Source organism: Typopeltis vanoorti, chromosome 18 (genome assembly GCF_054136105.1).
Source record: "Typopeltis vanoorti isolate ZY-2024b chromosome 18, IOZ_Tvanoo_1.0, whole genome shotgun sequence".
NCBI classification, from domain to species: Eukaryota; Metazoa; Arthropoda; class Arachnida; order Uropygi; family Thelyphonidae; genus Typopeltis; species Typopeltis vanoorti.
In genome coordinates, this window is record NC_143566.1 from 113215599 (window position 1) to 113239906 (window position 24308).

The 24308-nt window shown below is 35.1% G+C and overlaps 1 long non-coding RNA gene across 1 annotated transcript in view; it reads left to right on the forward strand.

Moving 5' to 3' along the window:
* LOC150097084 (uncharacterized) overlaps nt 1-21915 on the forward strand; it is a 71920-nt gene extending 50005 nt beyond the window's left edge. Inside the window, exon 3 of the long non-coding RNA XR_016549834.1 lies at nt 20758-21915. This is a non-coding gene — a long non-coding RNA (uncharacterized LOC150097084). The remainder of the gene's footprint in view (nt 1-20757) is intronic.
* Nucleotides 21916-24308: the final 2393 nt, after the last annotated feature.

Below are 24308 nucleotides of genomic sequence, written 5' to 3' on the forward strand. Positions count from 1 at the left end.
ACAATAACATAGTTAATGAGACTTCTTATTCCTTGCCTCTTCTCTCCATGTGAATTTGTGCACTGGAACATGGTGTCAGTAATAACCAGTCCATGTCCTGAGCACAAATTCACCAGGTATTTGCCATTGTTATTAGCTTGCTCTTTTCTCCAAATTTTCCCAAAATATTTTTGTATGTCTGGCAATCATTTCCCTGCTATTTAGATCCCCAAAAAGGATCAACTTTTCCTTTTTCATTGTGTCAGTTGCTTTTTCTAAAGCGTCAAAAAATTCCTCCACTTCTACCTTAGTACAACCTTCTGTGGAACCATAGGCACAAATAGTCTCATTGTCCAGTTCCCCATTCTGATGTTTTCCCACATCACTCTTCTTGAGACTGCCTGCCATTCAAGAAGATTAGCCTCATATTGTGTTGATTACTATGGCTACTTCTCCTCCTTGATTGTCATTTTCTGAATATAACATTTTGTATTTATTGCTCAAAAAGATCTCAACAGTTTTTGTCTTTTGTTTCAGTGACCCCTATTATGTCGATTCTGGTACTTATCTAATTCCTTAGCTAGCTCCATTTCTTTGCCATTCAGGCTTCTTATGTTGGTAGTACCGATGTTTACCTCTGGTGATGTTGAGTTGGGGTGTGTTTTCAGATTTGTTCCAGTAGCTGACTTTTCGCTGTTCACCCTGGTTCCTGGCGAAACAACGGGGGCCTTGTTTAACCGGGTGATGCCCAATCCAGCATGAAATTTTTTCATGTTGTACCATCATTTTGTATTTTGGGTTAAGCCAATTAGAATATAATTTGATTGGCTAAATCCCAAATTTCCAGCCCATCCTCTTTTGTTCAGTATCCAGGTAGATACCCAATAGGGTGCACCATGAGAAGGTGAGGATTGAACAGTAGGTCAGAAACCCTGTTTGGTTCTCCACATTCCTTTAAAGGCTATGTGGAGGTCTCCTCTCAGTTATACAGCTTTGACCCTTAAGCACCCCTTATTTAAAGAAGAATATAACAATTATTAATTTTAATCATAATGATTAGCTGAAGAACAGTCATTAAGTCATACAAATACGCAACATTCTTCTTTGGCGAGACCAACACACTCTTTATGGTACCATTTAAGACACCGTGTGCATTGCCTCATATCAGCAACGTTTTCTTTTCTGCATCCATGGCAATACCACCCCTCTTGACACTCTGTTTGTTTCTTTCTTTATTTATTTTTGTTTCCTCCTGTTTTTTAGTGGAAGCATTCTCTTTCATAATATCCTTTTCTTTGATCTTTGTCACTGTCTTGCCCTTATAATTTAACGCCTTTACAACTGCGTAATTTGGTGTTGGCATTAACTCCTGAAACGATGACTTCAAAGAGTTCATTGCTTTTAGATTTGCCAATGGAATATCAATCTTTTCGTCATCTTCTCTGGCTATAAATGGTTCCTTAATGTTCTTCTAAGTACCCCATAGCGTTCTGATGCTGCACGTTGTGATAGTTATCCTCTTTGGACAGCATTCATAGCTGCTTCTTATCTTTCTTCAGTCTAAAGGTACGTTTCTTCTTAACTTTGGACATTGTCTGAGGCCTTTAGCAAAAAAATAAGTAACTAAGTTATTATGAGCAATCATCAAATGGGAAAACAGAACAACCTCCCACAAAGGTCTAGGTCAAACTGACACAATACAGTCACCAGACAATATGGCACCACTGATTTGCCATTGCTTATTGTGTCCTGTGTGTGTAAGAAACCCAACTGGCGCAACTTACCGTAAATGTGATTTTTTTTTTTTAAACAGGCTTTATTAGGCGTTATTTGCCTCAGGTACCTTATAATTTGATGTAAACTTTATCTTTCTGCTTTCATTATAAAAGGTATTTTTTCTGCTTTATGGAATCTAAAATGAGGAACAAAAGGTATTTTTTCTTCTTTTCTAAAATGAGGGACAGAAGGTGTAACATTTCTTTTCTGTTCTCTACTCACTGTTTGTTCTCCAATCTCAAATGAACCTATGCATTTTTCCTGTAAGGTATGTGTTAATTTTTTTCAACTTCATCTAAAACAGCATTGTATGTAGAAATGCAATTAATTATAATTTTTTTAGAAAACCTATAAAGTCAAATATATTTGTAAAACGAAGTTTAGATATGGATAAATTAGGAAGCAGAAATTTATTCAAACAGAAAGAGATCAGAAATAAATGGCACAACATGTCTGATATCTTCCTGTTAACACAGACGTGATCTATATGTAACTCTCCTCCTAAGCATGCAGCCTTAAAAAGATGAGGTTTTAAGACAGATTTAGGTAAAAGCCATATAAAGTGATCAGTACTACCTAAATGATTTCGAAAATAATGCACCACAAAATGGAACCGTTGTCCCTTCAGAACAGTCTGCTCTGTGAAATATGTTCATGCATTCGGTATATACATTATTTTGCACTATACCTACTTAAGAAATGTTGACCAGTGGTTCCCCTGCAATAGGAATTTCAAACATTAATGGATGTTTTTTCATGATATTGAAGAACCAAAATATAAACATGTCAAACTCTGGTTGCATTAACCCTTCAGAGGTCGGGTGAAAATTTTTGGCATCAAGGGTCGCATGCAGACTGTCATTCGGCACTCATTTTTAACAAAATTGAATGTGTTTTGAATAATAATAAATAAGAATTTTGTAGAAAAAAGATTATTTATTCAAATTACAACATATTTGTAAGAGAAAACAAAATAAAAAAAAATGTCTTAGAAATAGAACTGCATATGCTACATGTGCAATAAATGTGTAGAACTGGATTAACATTCTTTTACTTAAGTTCTACACATTCATAGCACATGATTGTAGCCTGTTCAAGACATAAATTTGTAACATCTCTTACAATAATATGCAGATGCACCGTTTTTTTTTTTTCTATCACAATAAGAGCATCTTCCTTTTTCTGGATGTGCAACTGCAGTTTTGTTCTCAATTCTGTTCTCGAGTGATCCACAAATTTCTGCGAGTCTTAGTTTTCTATTTCTTGGCAAACTTTGAATTGATACCCTTTCTTGCAAATGTGCTTGTAGTAGAGAATCCAAGATCTTGCAGAAATTTACGTCGCAATATTCTTTTGTCAATGTTATTCCCATGGTAAATAACTTGAGAATTAATTCCAGCAATGTTGATGCAAGAATAAAAAACTACCATAGGTCATCTTGTTGATCTAGCACAATTGTATGTTGAACACAATTGATCCACAACATCTACTCCTCCTTTTGTATAGTTATAGGTAATCAGAATTTCAGGTTTGTATAAATCTCCACTCTCTGTCAATGCCATCGTCATGCAAACTTGATGCTAACAAAACAAATTTCTTTTTTTCTGGGGACAGTATGATACAAGTGTGCATTTATCTTTGAAAGCAAACATACTCGATTTTATATAGGAGGATTTGCTTGCAATAATTCAGGAGGTAGTTCTCTTTTATTTTTTCAAACTGTTCCTATTACAGTAAGTCTATACAGTGGTGCCTTGGTTAACGACAGTAATCTGTTCCACGATTACCGTCGTTAACCAAAACCTTCTTTTTCCAATGCGATTCCAAATAAGATTTAATTGAAAATCGATTAATTTGTTCCAGCTCCTCCCCACAACCATAGTACATATTAAAAATGCAGATAAAACTAATTTAAAATGTCATAAAAATATGGTAAATATCATTTACTTATTATACAGTATATGTATTTGCTACAAAAAATTAACATTAATAAAATGAATTATTCATGAAAACAGTTTTTAATTATCAATCTTCACAAGAAGGACAATTGGGCTCACTTCAGAGTTTTTTTGACCAATGGACCCATAAAAAAAGTGTCTAGGATTGTTTGCTTCTGCCTCTTTTTTAAAATGTTTCTGAAAAACTGCATGGACTTTTCATTAAATAGATCTGCAGTTCTGATAACCTCAGATTTGTTTGGATTCCATTTCATAGCAACATTTTGAACTTCGACCCATTTTGCCAAAACATTTTTGATTTCAGCAGTCGTAATTTGTTATTTCTCTCCATCCTCATCTTCAGATGAAATTTCCTTTTCTTCACATTGCTGCTTGAAAAGTTCTTTTAACTCATCAGTAGTCAGTTCTCGGTCATGCATCTCCAATAATTCTTCAGCATCTTCCTCTACTTCCAAGTTAAAATCATGAGCAGTTACCACAACATCCTTTACCAATTTGTGTCCTTCATCTGAAGTTTCTTCATTACCAAAGGAAGGACAGTTTTCTCCATGCTGCTTTGAGACATTTCATTGTTACTTCTTGCCAAGCCTTTACAATTAGCTTAATTGCTATGACAATGTTGAATTCTTCCTTCCAAAATTTTCTTAAGGTTATGTTGGTAGCCTCACACATTTCAAAGCACCTGGTAAAAAGCGCCCTTGTATAAAGTTTTTAAAATTTGCAGTTATCAGCTGATCCATAGTTTGAATCAGAGATGTAGTCTTGGGAGGAAGAAAAATCGCCTTGATAAAATCTAATACCTCTGGTGGCTCTTCTTGTATACCCGTTGGATGGCCAGGTGCGTTATCCAAGGTTATATTGGCATATTGGCTTTTAGAGGCAGATTGTTTTGCTCAAGATAGGCTTTGACAGTTGGTCCAAACACTTTGCGAATCCAGTCTCTAAATTCTATTCTGGTGACCCAGGCTTTTCTGTTAGACTTCCACAAAACACCGAGATTGGATTTAGAGACATTGAACTTTTTGAATGCCCGGGGATTTTCTGAGTGGTAGATTAAGATTGGTTTTGCCTTGCCACTTGCAATTGCTGCTAAAAGCAATGTTAACCTATCATTCATTGGTTTATGCCCAGGAAGTGTTTTTTCTTCTTTTGTGATAAATGTCCTGTTGGGCATTTTCTTCCAAAATAACACAGTCTCATCACAATTGAAGACTTGTTGAGGTAGGTATTCTCCTTCTATAATTCTTGTAAAGCTCTTGACAAATTTATCTGCTGCTGCTTTGTCAGCACTAGCTGCCTCTCCGTGTCTGACCACACTATGAATTCCTGTTCTTTTTTTGTCAAACCAACCTCTGCTAACTCTGAAATCATCATCATCTACCACAGAACTTGATCCCGAAGTCTTCTTTTTCAAATCTTGATAAATTTATTTAGCTTTCTGACAGATTGCATTTTGAGATTAGTATCGCCCACCATTTCACTTTCTTTGATCCAAATTAGTAGTAGTTTTTCATTTGCTCGAAAAGCCCTCTGACATTCAACTTGAAGCAACCTTAGCTACCATAAATTCTTCTTTCATAGCCCAAATGGTTGATATTGTAGAATGGCTGGTTTCATATATTCAAGCTAGCTGCATAACTTTCATACCTTCATGATGTTTTGCTATTATTTCTTTCTTCTGTTCAATAGAGAAAATTTTTCTGTTTTTTTTCCCTTCACCTAGCTTTCTTTTTGGGACACATTTTGTCACATGGTAAAAAAATTCACTCCATAAAAAAATACACAAAATATGGTATTATTACAAATTGTACAACACTAAGATAAGGGATACAAAGAACATATCGTCACCTGAAAATTACAGTAAAAGTTCAAAAAAAAAACTTTTTGTAAATAAACGTTAACAGTTAAATTGGAAACCTGCAATTTTTGACTTAGTGCATTTTGCTTGTAAGGTAAGGTGACGATATTAGATACAGCACTTACCGTAACATACACTGATTAGCAGCTTAATAGATACAATGATTATTATACAGATGAGATTTGATTTTGCCTTTTGATGGCGAATGAACAGTGACATGTGCCTGCCGGCCGATTTATTGTCTATATGAATCAACATATAAAAAATAAATGATTAAATACTCATTTTCTTCATAAAACGCATTTATAACCACAAATTTTAAAATAAAGCACAGTACACTACAAGAAAAGAAACAATAAACGGAAAACGTAAACAGCTGGCTATGATGGGTCAAACATACCTGAGCTTCACAACTATGCCGTGTGGCTGTTCTCTATTCGACAATGTCTTCCCGCGCGTGGCTGAGTGCGATCGGAATATTCTGGTTTTCTAGATCAGATAGGGGTTCACATAATCGTGAATCGTTAACCAAGAGAATTTTTTTCTTACAGCCACTCATCGTTAACCTGGTACGTTGTTATATGAGGCTTTAGTCTCATATGATAAATTTAGTTTAATCCTTTATCCACGTGTGTGCAAACAAAGTTTGCGCCTGAAAGTATCTTCAGGACTGGGGTAAAGTGGTACAACACCGGGCGACTCCTTGCAAAGGTGGAGCAAGTTACCAACACTCCTATCTCAGTATCTCCCATAATGCAAAATGCATCTCCTTGCAGATATGTATAATGTTATGCATTAAGGGAAGGGCCACCACCCAGTTTCGGCGACAAAAACATTGCGTTTGTTTTTAACACTAACATATTCTTATTAAAGCAGTATATACAGTTAACTTCAAAAGAGTTATTTACAAAAACATCTAATACAAACTATACCGAGACAAACAAAGTTTATTTTTTTACAATATTCACATGTGTTGGATCGTCCTTCCTGTCTTTTGATCCGCTATCTTGCTTTAACGTTGTTCTTATTAAAGTTAATTAATTGTATGTTGATTACTAATCCAAATATAGGGAAATTTCTATTATACTGCACCAACCACCCTATATTCAGATTAGTCTATGAAAAATAGTGTAATAAAATATTAATTAACTTTAGCAGTCTAATGTTTATATATAGGCCGAATTTTACATTAACATTTGAGGTTCCCGCTAGGTCCGATAATTTTATGAACGGTGCAGTGGAAAAGAATCAGGCTAACAACAAATTGAAATCAAGAAAACAAAACATTTAATGCAAGCTTATAATATATACATAAACATACTTTGGATACAAGATAATGCAAAATTAACTCAGTTCAACTACACATAACATTCACTTAACTTTTGGTATTAAACACTGAGCTTCAAAATCTAATTTCTCCCTAATAGGCAAAGATAGTTCTTACAGTTCTTTACCACTGAAATTCACGGTAAATATTTTAACAATTGTATTCTTTATCTATCCCTTAGTCAGAAATCACAAAGCTCAGTCAAGAGATAGCTATCACTTTAAGGGGAGGGAAGACTATTAAACTTCTAGCTTCGGCTAAATTCAGCATAAACACCACAGTTAATGTTAGGATTAAACGGGAGGAGATAATTCTTATAACTTCACTCTAAAATGCTATAAAGTACAACTGTTCTTACTGGAATAAATCTTTGCACATATTATTCACTGAGGCACACTTAAAACTTTAGTTAATTATCACACTGGAGCTACACATTTCAAAAGTAATCTTCTTTAAATTAACTTAATCTTTAATTTCAGCACATCACATATGCAGACACACTTGCAATAGAAAATTCACTTATTCCTCACATACTACTTTACAATAGAATCAGCTTTCCACTAATCTTCCTTGAAAGCACTGGAATACGACATTAACTTCAGAAATCCATATCAATATTCTGAGTTGTCAATTTACATTTCGATCCTTCATAATCTGATTACAGCAATTAATTCTTTGTACTACAGCCTCTTACTTAACTCCGTGCTGCTAATAAATTATTTCCTCATCTGTGTTGTACTGTTCTCAATGTCGTTACTGTGCTGAGTGCTCCAATTGTACTCTGTCCCTAGTTCTAGTGCTGCTGACTGCCAACCAAACGCTCTTGTTTAACAACAACAACGTTACTGGCTTGCTGGGTGAAGCATAAAATGCTTTTTATTTTCCCCTTTATCTGTGTGGAGAAGCTTGATGGGGGAGGTTGTGAGACTTATGCTCGAACTTTGTGAACTATGGAGTTAGCTCTGTTCTGCTGAAAGCAGGATTGCCTTGGGTCTTTTGTGTTTTTGATAGTCATGTTCACTATAACTGGAAGCTCGTCTGATTAGTGGATTGGGATGAGAATGTGCCTTGCTGAAGAACTTTTCCGCATGGTCGGTCATGAAGGAGAGAACGGATGTCAGGAGTTCCGGTTTCTCTGTGGATCTGCGTGTTTCTGACGAACCATGGGGCGTCTAAGATCATCCGCAGGCATTTGTTTTGTATCCTCTGTAGTTTCTGGATGTTAGATTTGGATGTGTGACTCCATGCCGGGGATGCATATGTGATTACTGGTCGAATTACCATCTTATATAATAACAACTTGTTGCGTTTATCCAATTTGCTGTTGCGATTGATCAGGGGATAGAGTTGGGCTATTGTTCTGGATGTCTTTGTGCCTATGAGCTTGATGTGGCTGTTGAAATTTAGCTTTTTGTCTAGCTGTACGCCAAGGTATTTGGCTTCTGTCTGCCATGGTATCTTTTTTCCGAGAAGTTCAATATCATCTTGGATGAAGGCTTTGCGTCTGGTGAACAGTATAGCTGAGCTTTTGACGGGGTTTACTTGTATCCTCCAGTCGGAGAACCATTTCTCTAGCTTTCTGATAGTATCCTGGAGACGACTGATCGCCAGGTGTGGGCGGAGAGATCTTGTCATTATGGCTGTGTCGTCAGCATATAGGGCTGTGATGGTAGTCCTCAGGTTCTGTGGAATGTCCGCCACGTAGATTGTGAAAAGTAAAGGAGCCAAAAGAGATCCCTGTGGTACTCCTGCCAGGATTTTGCGCCTAGTTGAGATGGTGCCATTTATTTTTATCTGCATGTATCTGTCAGTGAGGTATGATTTTATTAGATGGGTAAGGTTTGTTGGAATGTTGGTCTGAATGAGTTTATAGAGTAATCCTTGATGCCATACTTTATCAAAGGCCTTGGCAATATCCAGAAAAACTGCAGTTGTGTGAAGGTTCCAGTTGTATCCTTGAGTGATATGCTCCACTAGTCGGTGTATTTGTTGCACTGTGCTGTGCATACGGCGGAAGCCGAATTATTCGTTTTGAATTATTCCTATTTGGTCCGATTTTTCTTGTAGTCTTGAAAGGATAATTTTTTCAGCAATCTTTCCCAGGTTGGAAAGCAGGCTTATTGGACGGTAGCTTTGCGGGAGTTGCGGATTGTTTCCTGGCTTTTTTATTGGTATGATGTCTGCTGTTTTCCATGCATAGGGGAAGTGTTGTATCCTCAATATTGCATTGGTTATGTTAACCAGGTGCATAATAGCCTTTCTAGGAAGTAATTTGATGATTCTGTTAGTAATTCCATCTAGCCTTGGAGCTTTTTTTGTTGTTTAGATGTTTTATGATGTTGGTTATTTCAACTGGAGTAATAGTGGGGGTGATGCTGGCTGGTTTGTCTTCGGACTGACTTAAGGTACGCTTGACCTGCTGGTGGACTTTATATATGTGGGTGATGTTTATATTATCATATGACGGGCCGCATTGTTTTTCTAGGTTTTCTGCTATTGCTTCTGCTTTTTCTTTATCAAAGCACTAGAAGCAGTCACCAAAACCACAACCAACCACCCATCCGGTCGGCTCCCAGAAAACATAATGGACCTCATCAGAACAAAAAACAAAGCCAGGAAAAGATACCACAACACAAGCGCCCCACAGGACAAGAAAACTCTGAACAAGGTAAACAATCAAGTCAGAAAAGCACTTCAAATCCACAGGAACCAGGATTGGGACAATAAACTCATCACTCAAACCAGAAGATCACACAATATGGAAATTTCTGAAGATTCTGCGCACTAAACACAATCCCCTACCGCCCATGCAAACCGCTCTTGTTTACTCTCGCTTTCCGTTTATATCTTTCACTCCTTTTTCCCGCCAAAACTTGTTTTCACCATCTAGCTCATATCAATTCCATCTCACGTGCTACTACGCTCGCACCTTCTATTTTTAACTCCATCTCCATGACAACAATTAGAGCAGTGCATAAGCATTACATAACTTTATACCTTTACATACAGAAATAAAATAAAAGGATATTTTTCAATTCAAATAATATATAATTAAATATGATGAATACAAATTCTTCCACTATTAATATAGGAATAAATAAAATAATCTGAAAGTTATTTTTATACAGTCCTTTCCACTATTAATACATATCCTAGATTAAATAATTAAATAAAAAAACTCAAAGGTTTTTTTATAACAAGAGATTTACATTAAATAATATCTACAAATGTTGCCTTTGATATGGTGGATTATGTTGGATTCTGAAGGGCGTATTAATAATTTTAATTTCTCTTCATTCAGAATCCAACACATGGGACTTAACCTAAGTAAAAAAATGATGTAAATGTGCTTTGGAATATTTAATATTTAAGCTACAATCGAGTTTTTACACTTTGCTTATAATCGTATTCACTCGGCTCGCTGTTTGTCTTCCACTGATCCTAATTAATTCATTTACCTGGACTTATAAGAAAATTACTGATTTGACAATTTTAACTAAATATAAATAAACAATAGCAATATACTTAATGCGAATTAAAAATAATACAAAATAATGATAAATAAAATATTATGTTTTCAGTTTTAATTAAATTTGTAAGTAAGGAGGAATTCACAAGAGATTGATGGGTTGAACACTCCTGTTGTACAGGAATTTCAGACATTAATGGGTGTTTCTTCACAATATTCATGTACTAAAATGTAAACCTGTCGAACTCTGGCTGCATCTGCCCCATCTTTCTTTTTTAAAATTAATATTCTAAAATTAATAGTCTCTTCTGCACCTTCCACTATTGAATGGTGGTCTTAACTTGGTGTCTCGTGGATCAGCTTCAGTCCTCTCTCAGTCAAGTTTTCCAGCTCAGCACCATTCCTGTCAGTCATTTTGTAGCCCCATGTTAAACTATGACGATTAAAGTCTCCGAGTATTATTTTAACCTTCTGGGCGTTAAAATTGGCAGGTTCTTTGAAGATGAAATCATTAGGTGGCTTATATACCAATGTGATTGTGCAGGACTTGATCTCGATGGTTAATATCTCTATATTATTATGTGATGTCATATTTATAGATTTGATATCCAAGTCTGGATTAGCAAATATAATGCTACCGTATTGCTCACGTGGTCTTCCAGCTACCAATTTCATACCATGAATTTTTGGTTCATTGCTATTTACTCCTCGATGTGTCTCTTAGATAACTAAAACATCACATTTGCATGTATCACACATGTCAGCTAATTAAACTTCCTTTTTGGATGAGAGTCCTTCAATATTTATGGAAGTCATCTTAAAAGCTAGCCTTGAAGAAGGCTGATTTTTAGTTTGCATGATTGTTCTGGTAGCTGAAGGATTGGCCGTTAAATTTCAACTTTGCCCAGGTTATGCGAGATTGTTAATTCTGAGTGATCTCTTTTATTTATAGCACAATTTACGAGGAGGCTCCTTCAATGTTCACCATTTTAAATGTTAATGAAAATATTTTTGGGGAAAAATGATATTTTCTGTTACAATATATATACTTACATAAAATAATTATGGTAATTTTAAGTAATTTACCATATTTGCCGGCGTATGTTCACGAAAAAAACTTTTAATGAATTTACAGTATTTCAAATATAAAGCAATAAGAAGTTCTACTTTCAACAAATACCTAATCTAAGAAAGAGTCTCATCTTTTAATCTCTGTCAAAACCCAGAAATTCATCTCCAGAGCTAAATGAAGAGACACTCGAAACCTCTTCTAAATCAGAATCTGAGTCCTCATATAACAAATTGTCCTCTGTACCATCCAGTACATTACTAATGCCACACTTCTTAAATGATTTACCACTGTCTGTTTTCACAGCATCCCATGAAGCTTTGACCCTCTCACAAACTTGCAAAATGCTAGGCTTCTTCCTGATGGCGTAACATCAAAATCTGATGACTGCGTCCAGCTGTTCTACTTCTCCTTCATAAATCCCTTAAATGGTTTATTAATACAGACATCTAAAGGTTGAAGCTAACTGGTTAGACCTCCTGGAATTACAGCTAACTGAGTTTTCAATTCCTTGAGTTTATTTGTAAAATTGTTCTGTGAGAATGAAACTGATCCCATACCAACTGGGCAGGCTTCTTCAACAGTCCTACAGGGCCTAGACCAAATTTTATCTATCCATAACTTTATTCCTCCTCCTCCATCCATTCAGCCTTTTGTGTGAACATGTACAAACACTCCTTTAAGTAGTTTTTTCTTTAGGTAGCATCTTCCTTTTAAAAATCCAACAGTGGTGGCCAGGGCTGATGAGAGAAACCAGGCCCGTGACAAGTCTGTGGTCCAGGTCCCACTTAAAAAAGTGCATCACTTTTGTTTAATAAAAAAAGTCATATAAAACATTAAACATTTATTTAAAAAAGTGTACAATAACAAAATTCGATACATTACATACCATACAAAATACAAACATTAAATAAAAAGAGAATTTTTAAATTTTTATTGCCTCATCCACTTCCTCACTTTATGGTTAGCAAAATCTTTAATCATGTCGTCATAATCAATTTTCATTACCAGGTCATGTTCTATTTATAGCAAAGCTAGGCCGTTTAATATTTTCTGGAGCATTGATGATTTACTGAAGCTCTTGCTGAAAATTTACTAAACACTTTCACCTTTGGCAACTGTTACTGATATTGTGCAAACAATTCTGATTGAAGTACATATTTTGGGAAGAACACTGTGAAGTTTAAATTTATAAATGGTATTTAATAAATCTAGTCCTGGTATAACATCTTTAAATGTGGCGTTATAAATCTTTTTTATGTGATAGATTTCGTCTTTCAGAGATGTTAAGTCTTTCGAATATTTATTTATTAAATTATTGCACGAGTCAGAAAATTTGATATTGGTGAAAATAAATTCTGAATGTGTTTTAAAGATGTGAAATGCATGTGAAGTTGAGAAATAATTGTATCCAGTTTAACAAAATATACAGTTCTTTTAAAATGTCCTTGTGTATCATCCCCATCTGCACTTTCTTCATCTGCTAGTGTTATTCTCTTTGCTTTCGACCGTTTTTCGACATTGGGGGTTAAACCTAATTGAATTGCAACAAATGTAGCTTCAGAGAGAACATCTTGCCACTTATTTCTAAAATGTTCAAGTTCTTTCAGAAGAGACTCAACATTTGCTGTTGCAATATCAATCGATATGGTACTAAATTGCAATATTTTATTTCGTTTGTCAATGGAAGCTAACATTTTAAACCAAATTGTCGCAAAAAGTATTGCTTTGAAACTTGAAAAATATCATTTTAGAGCTACCGCTTCAGAATGACCTTCATTTGATAATTTCCCAGTCAAAATTACATCATTTAAAGCTTTTTAAACACTTGGAAGCTTCTGAGCAACTGGTCTAACTGCATCGATTCTACAGCTCCAGCGAGTTTGAGATAGAACAGCTAGTTTTTTCTAATAAAATGTGCCATCTCATTGGCATTGAGGTAAAAAATGCAAATAAATGCTCCAAGTTTCTAAAATATATTGTACTTTCTGAACAACATTTCACTGCATTTACATCCACTACATTCAGTGAATGTGCTGCACATGAGGAATAAAGAGAAGTTTCATTTTCTTTTTCAACAAAAGACCGAACATCTTTTATTTTTCCACTCATATTTGCAGCATTGTCATATCCCTGACCTCTGCAGTCTTGTATGTCAATTTCTAGTTGAGTGAAGGGTTCTAATAATTTTTTTGCTATTTCTTCTCCAGTTTTATGATAAAAATCAAGAAATTCTATAAACCTTTCAAGAATTCAGTTTTGAGTTGGATAATTCTTGAGAATATCTGAAAACATCACAGTATTAAAACATTTTGTTTGATATGTGACAAATCTGGAGTTTAGTCACAAATTATTGCATAATAAATGGACTTCTTTCTTTCGTTTAAAATTTTGTTTACAAAATTACTGCAAATGTCAATGAATTCATTTTGAGTTTACCACGATAAATAATGGGCATGAAGGCATTGGCCGGTGTTTTGAGATTCTCTTCACTTTTGTAAATGTTCTTTTAGTATGGGATCATAATGTGCAACTAATTCTAATATCCCCAGAAAGTTCCCATTATGTGGATTACCAATTTGTTGATTAGCACCACAAAATGATAAATTTCTGGGGGCTAAAAATAAAATTACACGAAGCAACCTTTTAAGCAATTCATAAATTTTTTTTGTTTCGTTCATAACCAAATTTTCCATTTTGTTGTTTACTCTGTTACCAGTTAGAGATCATTCTAATTGCCTCCAGGATAAGTAGCGCTCTTTATGAGATCGCGATTTTTCACAAAACCCTTCTGATTTACTTAAATCGCTGACAAGTTTACTTTTTGTATCATTGCTAAATAATAGGCAGGTAACACAATATAAGGCTTGTTTGCTTGAACGCCGGCATAACCAGTCTCGAACTAACTGATCACGGCCATTTGATAACTGAGAATGAAGAAAATTTTCTACCTTTACAATCTTTTGGCATTAACTTGACCATATCATACTCAGATGCGGATTTTAGCCCTTTAACAACCGTTAATTGCCGATTTACATCACTAAAGAAATCTAGCCAAGTACCCTGGATCTTCATAATTTATAACTACGGTAGCTTCTAAGTTGGTAGTTGCTTCAGCTTCACCTCCATTTGAAGTAAATTCTTCATATATTAAATCGTTGTTACCAACTGCATCAGTTGGAGTGCGGATTGTTGCTTCAATACCAGGTCCAAGCAACTTATTTTCTCTATCTTGAAGGTTTTAATTCTCCCTAGTGCAGTGGTTCTCAAACTTTTTGTCTGGCGGCACACTAAAATCAATAAATAAATTTCACGGCACCCTTAGTATTATTTGCTTTTTATAGAGAGTAAAGTGCCGATTAATTGATTCTGAAAGACTCGCATGTATAAGCCATAAATAAATTGATATTACAGATACTAAAGATATGAAGGAAAGCGTGTTTAAAAGAAAACAGATTTTATTTAAACTAAATTGGTTTATTTTCAAACAACCCCAAAACATACAAAACAAAAGCTATTATAAAGGTTTAGATAATAAAATATGAACTTAATGTAAAATATGTGCCTGGTGTTGTTTGCATATTTCTTTGATATTAAGCCTTGTTTTTGAGAGACATTCTCATCTCATTTTCAAGGGCCTTTAGTCTTTCTCTCCTCTTTGTTTCAATATTTCCGAGTGCAGAAAAACCCAGTTTACACAAATAAGATGTAGAAAATTGCAATAAGATGTTAAGTGCTTTGAATCGTATATTGGGGTATTCCTTCATAGTTGTTATCCAAAATGAATTCAGACACATTTCTGAATGCTTCAATCTCAACGTATGATCGTTACTTATATCAATTAATTCTTCGGCTTCTATAAGACTTAACTCACTCATTGCTGATGTTGACTCTGCAAATGCATTTCAAATCCAATCGTATAAATTGACTCAAATGTCTGGAAAATAATGGTCAATTTTTTCTTCTAACAATGTTAAATGACTGTAAATAAGCTTTTGCAGATCAGTGTTCTTACATTTCCTGAAGACAACTTTAAGGAATATTTCTACATTGTTGGTGCTTAATTTTATCTTCCACATTTTTATTTTATCCTTAAAAGCTTTAATTTTATCTGAAATGAGAATATTTTGACATCTGTAGATGTCAAAATATTCTCATTTCTTCCTTGCATGTTGGAATTCAGCTTGTTCACATGATCGAATATGTCTGTTAAATAGGCTAGTTTGGAACACCAAAAATCATCTTGTAATAATTTATAGAATTCTGGTTTGTCTTCATTTTGGAAAAATATTAATATTTTTTCTTTAAGATCAAAAAAACGATCCAATACACGACCTTTTGAAAGTCATCTTACTTCGGTATGAAGAAGATTCTTGTAATGAGATTGCATCTCTTGACATAGTCCTGCAAATATTCTAGATTTTAATGGTCTGGCCTTGATATAATTAACCATCTGAATGATTTCTTCTAATACACTTTTTAATTCCAAGCCTATTGTCTTTGCTATCAATGATTCTCGATGAATTAAACAATGAGTCGTTATAATGCTCTCATTTTCTTTTTTAGCAAAGGAAACAAACCCTTTTGTAATTCCAACCATAGAAGGTGCACCATCTGTACATATACCCACACAAGTTTTCCAAGATAGACCATTTGTATTAAAATATGTGTTCATTATATCAAAAACATCTTTTCTCGACGTAGTTTTTTCGAATTCCTTGCAGCATAGAAATTCTTCGATAATTTTATCATCTTCAATGAATCGAGTAAAAACAAGTAAGTGTGCTTTACCACCGATATCAGTTGACTCATCTAACTGCAAACTGAAAAATTTTGATCCCATTATTTTGGTTATAACTGACTTTTCAATATCGACTGACATATCATTAATATGTCTACTCATAGTATCATTTGATAATGGAATCTTCTTTATTTCTTCTTCTGCCTCAGTACCAAAATTGTTCTTACAATTGCCGAACAGTGAGGATGAATCAAGGTTTCGCCGATAGTATGAGGCTTCATTTCCTTCGCAATTATTTCAGTGACTAAATAACTCGCTTCTTGAACTCGGTCAGAAATTGTAAACTTTCTTACAAAATTTTACTTTGTTTTTCTTGTAATCTTGAAATATTCAGGATTTTTATTTGACAAATTGTCATGTTTTGTGGAGAAATGTCGCAATAATTTGCTAGGAACCATAGCCTCATTTGATAGAACCAAACCACACAAAATACACTTAGGTCTGGGAATTAATTTATCACCACACCACGTAAATCCCATTTTTAGATAGCTCTCTTGATATAAACGAGTTTTTACATTTTTTCATTGTTCCCTTTTTACATGAACTTATTCTTTCTGTTTCTGCTGTTTCATTAGTGCTTTTTTGTTGCTGAATGTTTAAAATAGTTGATAATTTATTAGTGCGAATTAGTTCGTTAGCTTTGTTACAAGTAGACATTTCTTGATCGTCAGAATCTGCACTTCTTTTTTAAGGAAAAAATTATTCATGATTTTGAAGAGCATATGTAACTTTAATATTTTATTTTAAAATTTATTTCAAGTAAATAATTTTTTTCCGGATGGAAAAAGGAAAAACATTTGTTTACGATGTCTCTCGTTATAGTTGGAATATGTAACAATAAGAAAAACCTCTACTCACTGAATTTAACGACTTTAATATCGTACTTCGTTTTTTCTCACCGATGACAAAAGACTCATGATTTTGGTTTAGGAGAAATGATCATGTATAATACTTGTCACACTGAACAGAGAAATACTAAAACAGACAGCACGACAACTAACCATTCATTAGTTAATTTTCCCAAGTATTTATGTGCCGTCACATATCTAGTTACTACGACACGCGGTGATCTAATGAAATCCCAGGATATAATATAAGAGTGATACAAAAAATTATAATTTTTATATAAGCTTCATCCATTAAAATCAAAATATATACTTAAATATAAAGAGCCAACAGGCTTCATTTCGGCGATATAAACATTTATACAAACTACTTGATGGCGGTGTCAGACTCTTTGGTTACAATGGGTTTCTATTCTACTCAATACCAAGTGATACATCAGATATATTTCCGAATTCTAAGGTAATTGCCCCTAAACTTCTATTTTTAGATACTTGTTTACTTTATTTTAGCATGTTTAATTCCTTTGGGTTTCTACAGATGGGCGTTTTGTATTACTTATGTAGATAATTCTAAGATACTTCTGATCTCTAAGGGATTTTCTTTTGAATTACACATTCATATATATTATATCTACAGTATCATGTAAATTTTTCTGCTAATTTTATATGGGCTGATATTATTTACATCTATTATATACAAGTTTACAGTTCTTTGAATTTCGGATGTGACTATTGTAAAATCGACGAAATAAAACATTGTAAGAATTGTGACGCTGCATCGAATTTTACACTAATACCATGTTCCAACATAAAAATGTGCACAAATTCACATGGAGAGAAGAGGCAAAAAATAAGAAAAGTCTCATTGACTATGTTATTGTTGATAGTGATGTTTTCTCCCTGGTGCAGGACACCAGAGTGTACAGAGGATTTGAAATTGGAAGTAATCACTATTTAGTCTTGAGCAGGATAAAATTGAATTTCATATTGAAAAGAATAACATGTAAGAAAGTTTTAAAGCAAATAAGAGTTGACCACCTCTCAGATGTGAACTGTAGACTAAAATACACAAAGATTATTGAAGAAAAAATTAAAGAGTTTGAGAACGGGAACCAAACTTTAGAGATTCGGTGGCAAGCCTTGAAGAAAACCTTCATTGATTCAGCCAGAGAGGCATATGGCGAGGTTGTCTGCAAGGATAGAAAAATCAGAACTCTTTGGTGGACCCACGAAGTTAAAGAGGCAGTGAAAGAAAAGAAGAAAGCATATCAAAACTTCCTGGCAAATAAGTCAGCTTGTGCTCTTATTCTCTGTGTTCTCCAGCTGTGAGCTGGAGAATACAGAGACAAATGTAAGAAAGCTAAACGCTATGTAAAAGTAGCTAAACAAAAGTCATGGGTGTACTTTGGCAAGAACATAGAAAATAAATATCAAGAAGGTGGCAGAATATTTTGGAGGTTACTGAAGAAGCTTAGAAAAAGAGGAGAGTACTATAAAAGGAGTTAGAGATTAAAGGTGACATGAAAACGGGAGAAAAAGATATCCTTGAAGTATGCAGTAATTCGAGAAATTGCTAAATGAAACCAGCAGTGATAGCACAGTGGTAAAAAAAAAAACACTCAACAGGCATACAGTCAGGAATACATATCCATACTTCAGGTAGAAAAAGCCACCAAAAAGCCTGAAATGTAAAAAGGCAGCTAGAGTAGATGATATTCGATCAGAAATGATCAAGTATGGAGGTATAAAATTCTTACAGTGGCTGCATTGCATAGTTAAGGAGACCTGGATAGAGGGAAGAATTCGAGATGATTGGAGTAGAGATCTCATAGTACCCATATGCAAAAGGTAAATAAAGCTGAATTGTGGAATTAGTGATATTTCTCTGATGTCTGTTCCTGGTAAGATCTATACAAGTATACTTGAGAAACGGTTGAGAAGAATTGTAGAAGAAAAGCTTGGTGATGAACAAGCTGGAATCCAGCTAAATAGAGGCTCTCAGGATCAGATTTTCACTTTATGACAGGTAGTGGAGAAATCATGGGAATATAACAAAGATCTCTATTTGAGTTTTGTAGATCTGGAAAAAGCATATGATAAGGTGCCAAGAGGTTAATGTCAGCTGTTTGCTTTATGTGGACGATGTTATACTTATCAATAAATCCACTATGAGTCTGCAAGATTCCTTGACCAAATTGATATGGTAAAGGCCAGCAATAAAAAGACCAAGACAATGAAAATAGGCAGAAGCATTGAAAATGTCAACTGCATTGTGAATGGAGAACCTGTGGAACAAGTAAAACATTTCAGCTACTTAGGCACGATTTTTACTGAAGATGGTAAATTAAATATGGAAATAGACAACAGAATCAATAAAGCTGCTATAGTAGGAAGTCAATTGAATAAATTCATATGGAATAACAGAGAAATTAGTCAGAACACTAAATTAGCTGTATACAAGAGAACAACCAGTTTTAATTTATGGATCTGAGAGCTGGGTTAGAAGTAAAACACTTGACCAAAGACTAGAGACCGCAGATATGAGAGTCCTGAGAAAGATTAGAGGCATGAACAGATGGCATCAATGGCAATATCATATTAAAAATGAGGATATTAGGAAAGAACTTGACATTGTCAGCATCCAGGAATGCTTTAGCAGAGCTAATCTCAGGTGGTATGGTAATTTAAACAGAATAGGCAAGGAAAGATTAGCAAAACAAGTGTTCTCTGCCAGGTTGGCAGGAAAACGACCCAGAGGAAGGCCAAGATATAGGTGGATTGATAGGGTACAAAGTGCCTTCGATGACCGAAATATAAGATCTGATAATATTCGTGTCTTGACAAGTAACAGACCTGGAGGAAAATTGTAGATAGGAAGTTAGTAATGATGTAAATTTTTCATGTAGTACTATCATATCCTGTACACTCATTGAGGGTACATGGCAGGAATTTGATGATGATGACATGTGTGTATATAATGATGCATTACATAACTTTTGTAACTTTAAGTTAACGGGATAATAAAGCCCTCATTATTTTACGATAAAGAGCCAAGAGGCTAGATTTTTGTAACTTTATGTATATTGTAATCTGCACGAGCTGTTGTTCTTTGTTTACACATATAACTACTAAAAATTTTATACTATTATATGATGTTTTGAATAAAGAATAACCTTCTGAGAAAGACATCTCAATTCCTATCACATCCTTACTTCTCTGTATAGCAATGAATGAGATATCCTTAGGAATATTAATGGACCTACAATTTCCTTCACTAACCGTGAAATGGATTACAAATTGAAACTGAACACAAAAAATCGTATATGAAATTTATGAAAAAATTGTTAATTATAAAAATAGATGAAAAACTGCTGAACTTAACGTTTCTGAAAAGTTATTTGTCAAACAGAAATGGGATTTCATATAGAATAAAACTCATTTCAAAAAGAAAATGAAAATTAACGTAAATTTTATAATAAAGTCACTGCCAAATTTTATCCGATTTTGTTGCTTAAAGTTTTGGACTTATCATCAAATCACTTATTTGATTTTTGTCCGTTTTTAAATTTTTTGATTAATCATAAAGAAAAACAGTTGAAAATCATAAGCAAACAAATATTCAAAATTGAAGTAACTAAAAAAGGAAATTAAAAATTTTTTTTTCTACAATTATAGGGGATGTCCTTCAAATCCCTTGTTGTAACGTCTTCCTTCTATGGATGGATGGATGGCTGGCTCAGCTGTGGATCTACGGGACTTCAGATCTATTGTCTCTGCTGATGCATCATCCAACCAGCTCCGGAGTGGAGACTCTGCCACCTTCGTCCAGCCTACGACCTCGAGAATCCCAATGCGAGATGATCCAGGAATAAAAGAGAGAGTGGGGGTGCTCTTGACCTTTTTATTTCCCGCTGGTCACGGGGTTTCCCGTACTCTACGATATCCACATAACGTTGAAAGCCTTACTCACATGGATCAAACGCCACCTTCTCTTTTACCCCTCTCCTGCGGGGCTTCTGTGCGATTGCCGGGACGAACCGTCCTTCTCATATTACTGCTCCGGGACTTTGGGTGACACCCCCTTCCAAACTTTATGCAAGTCATGCTGCAATGGTCTGAAGGCTTGACCGATCCACCCAAGTTGAAGGGTGGGACAAAATTGTCATATGCAACTCGATTCAAACAAAGACGGCAGGACCCTTGACCTTGATTGATACTGGTATTGTGATGATAAAGGCATATCTCAGATAACTTGCTAACAACATAATTCAATGTAAATTGTACAATATTTTATAAACTTACTCAGTTGTATTCTAACACACCTAGACAAGGAAAACTGTACAGTATGGAACTTGGATATATTTACAAGGTTACACTACAGTATATTCAGAGACAAACACATGCATTTATTCAATCTCTCCAGTTTTGATTGTTAAATTATGAAGAGGTTGGAATTTCTATATTCTCAATCAATCGCAATTTAACACCCACCCTATATGTGGAATGCTGAATTATTTGGATATTTCATGATAGTTGAAAGGTTTCTTTACAAGCAAAGAATTTAAGAAAATTTGTTATGCAATTTGAACAACACAGCTCACTTTCTTCTGCTGGAAAAGCCACATTGCAAAGAACCTGGTGATGTGATATTTCTCTCTTAAGACCATTTCTGTATAAAAATAAATTAGAGAAACATTACTTTTGGTAGTCGAGGTTTTTGTACGAATCATTTCCGAAATGGAGGGATAATTTCACAATACTGGTAGTAATTTTGAAGATGGCAGATGTGCAACCACGGTATTGCACATAAACTTTGTTCTGTATTCAAACGCTCGTCGCCAAGAATGTATTTATTGTATTTTCATAAAAGATGTAAATACATGAAAAGGTGTGGAATTTTCGATTAAGACAGGGTATATGTGGAATCTCCGTGCTGGCAAGTATGACAAGCTTAGGAGATTGCTTGGTTCAGTGCCATGACGTGTGGTCAAGGAGCATTTGCAGGAGGTATTGGCTGATTGTATACGTAGGGTCCAAATAGTAAAACACGTAGGGGTTAAATGGATGAATAACACCATTAAGCTTGAGTTGCAAAAAAAGAAACAACTGTGGAGGGAATTTAAAGAGAAACGTGACCTGCAGGCACACGAATGGTATAAAGTACAGGCCAGAAGGATAACGAACGTGGTAAAAAAAGCAAAAGCGGATTATGAAAGGAAACTAGCTATGCAAGCTAAAGAGAATCCCAAACAGTTCTTTCAATATGCTGCAAGTAAAAGAAAAACTACACAGCAGAATGATTTTAAGGAATGCCAATGGCAAGTAGATCACTGAATCAGTCGATATAGTGGAATTACTGAGTGAGCACTTTGCAAGCATATATCATCCAGGTGGTGACATTAAAAGAATGAAGGACCCATCAGTTTATATGGGAATTATGGTTAACGAAGCGGAGGTGAATAGTCTATTACAGAACCTTAATGTGAATACATCTGTGAGATTGGATGGTATACCGGCACGGGTCTTATGTGAAGCAGCTAAAGAAGTATCAGTACCCTTGACCATGTTGTTTAATCTGAATCTCTGGTCTGGTTTAGTCCCGAAGGTGTGGAAAGAGGGGAAAATAGTTCCACTGCATAAAGGAGGATCCAAGACTACCATTGCAAATTACCGACCGATCAGCATATCAGGAGTCATTGTCAAGGTCTTGGAGAAAGTAGTAAAGGGAAAAATACAGGAATGGAATTTTGAAAATGAGATACTGTATGGGGGACAGCATGGCTTTGTGAAGGGTAGATCATGCCTCAGTAACTTGCTCAAGTTTTATAACACAGTGATGGCTGAACTGGATAAGGGTAATGGGTTTACAGTGATATTGCTGGACCTGGTGAAGGCCTTTGACAGGATATCACATTGAATTCTAATCCGTAAACTGCAACATATGGGAAATGATAAAGAGTTGGTGAGATGAATGGGTGGGTGGTTGATGGAGAGATATCAGAGAGTAGTTTATTCAGGAGTAGAGTCCAAAAGATGGCCTGTGACTAGTGTTGTGCTGCAGGGTTCTTGGACCACTACTGTTTAATTTATTCATTAACGATATAGAGAAGGATCTAAGAGGAACGGTTCATTTGTTCGCTGATGATGCAAAGTTGGGTTGGGCAATAGTGAATGCAGAAGATGTCAGCATCTTGCAGGATGATTTGGATAGATTGGAGGTCTGGGCTAAGGAGAATGGATGTCAATTTAATGTGACAAAATGTAAGGTTATGCATTTTGGGGTGAAAAGATTAGCAATGGTATACCACATTGGTGGAACTGTACTCCAGGAGATTGATGAAGCCAGGGACTTGGTAGTGCTGGTGGATAGGGAGATGAAGTTTAGGGGACACATTGCAAAAGTGGCTAAATCAGCTCATCAAATCACTTGGTTGCTGAAGAATACTTTGACGAGCAGAGATAAGCAAGTTATTGTTCCTCTGTATGGAGCCTTGATAAGACCTCATCTCGACTACTGTGCCCAGATTTGGTGACCTAGGTTTCTTGATTGGGAGTAGGTTGAGAGGATCCAGACGCGAGTGACCAAGATGATAGCAGGTCTATGGAATAAACCTTATGAAAACAGGTTGAAGATTTGTGAGTTGCAGAAATTGGTTGATAGGCAGAAAAGAGATATGATTGAGACGTTCAAATTGCTGAAGAGTTTCCATAGGATTAATTGAGAGGATATTTTTGAGATCAGGACTGGTGGTGGGAGGACTAGGGGACATCTATGACATAATTGCATTATTTTCACGTGTTTTAACACGTTTTTCAACAAATCCTTGCCTTACTCCTTGTTTGATGGTATTGGAGTTTGTAATAATGTCATCAACTTGAACAGTTGACCTTTTAGTTCCAATATTAGTCTTGAATGAACCTGATGTCTTTATCATCTGATCCAATCAATTTGTATATTGGACTTTGTCAAATGCTTTCTTGAAGTCGATGAAACAAATGAATACTTCCTTGTTTGGGTAGCTACATTTATGGAATAAGATTAGAGAATAGTGAGAGCCTCTCTATTTCCCAAACCCCTTCTAAAGTTGAATTGGGCATCACTGATGATGTCTTCACATTTTCTGTATATTTTTTGAATTATTTTCAGAAACATTTTGACAACATGACTCATTAAACTGATCATTCTACAGTCATTGCAAGATTCTGCATTTCTGCATCGTGCTACC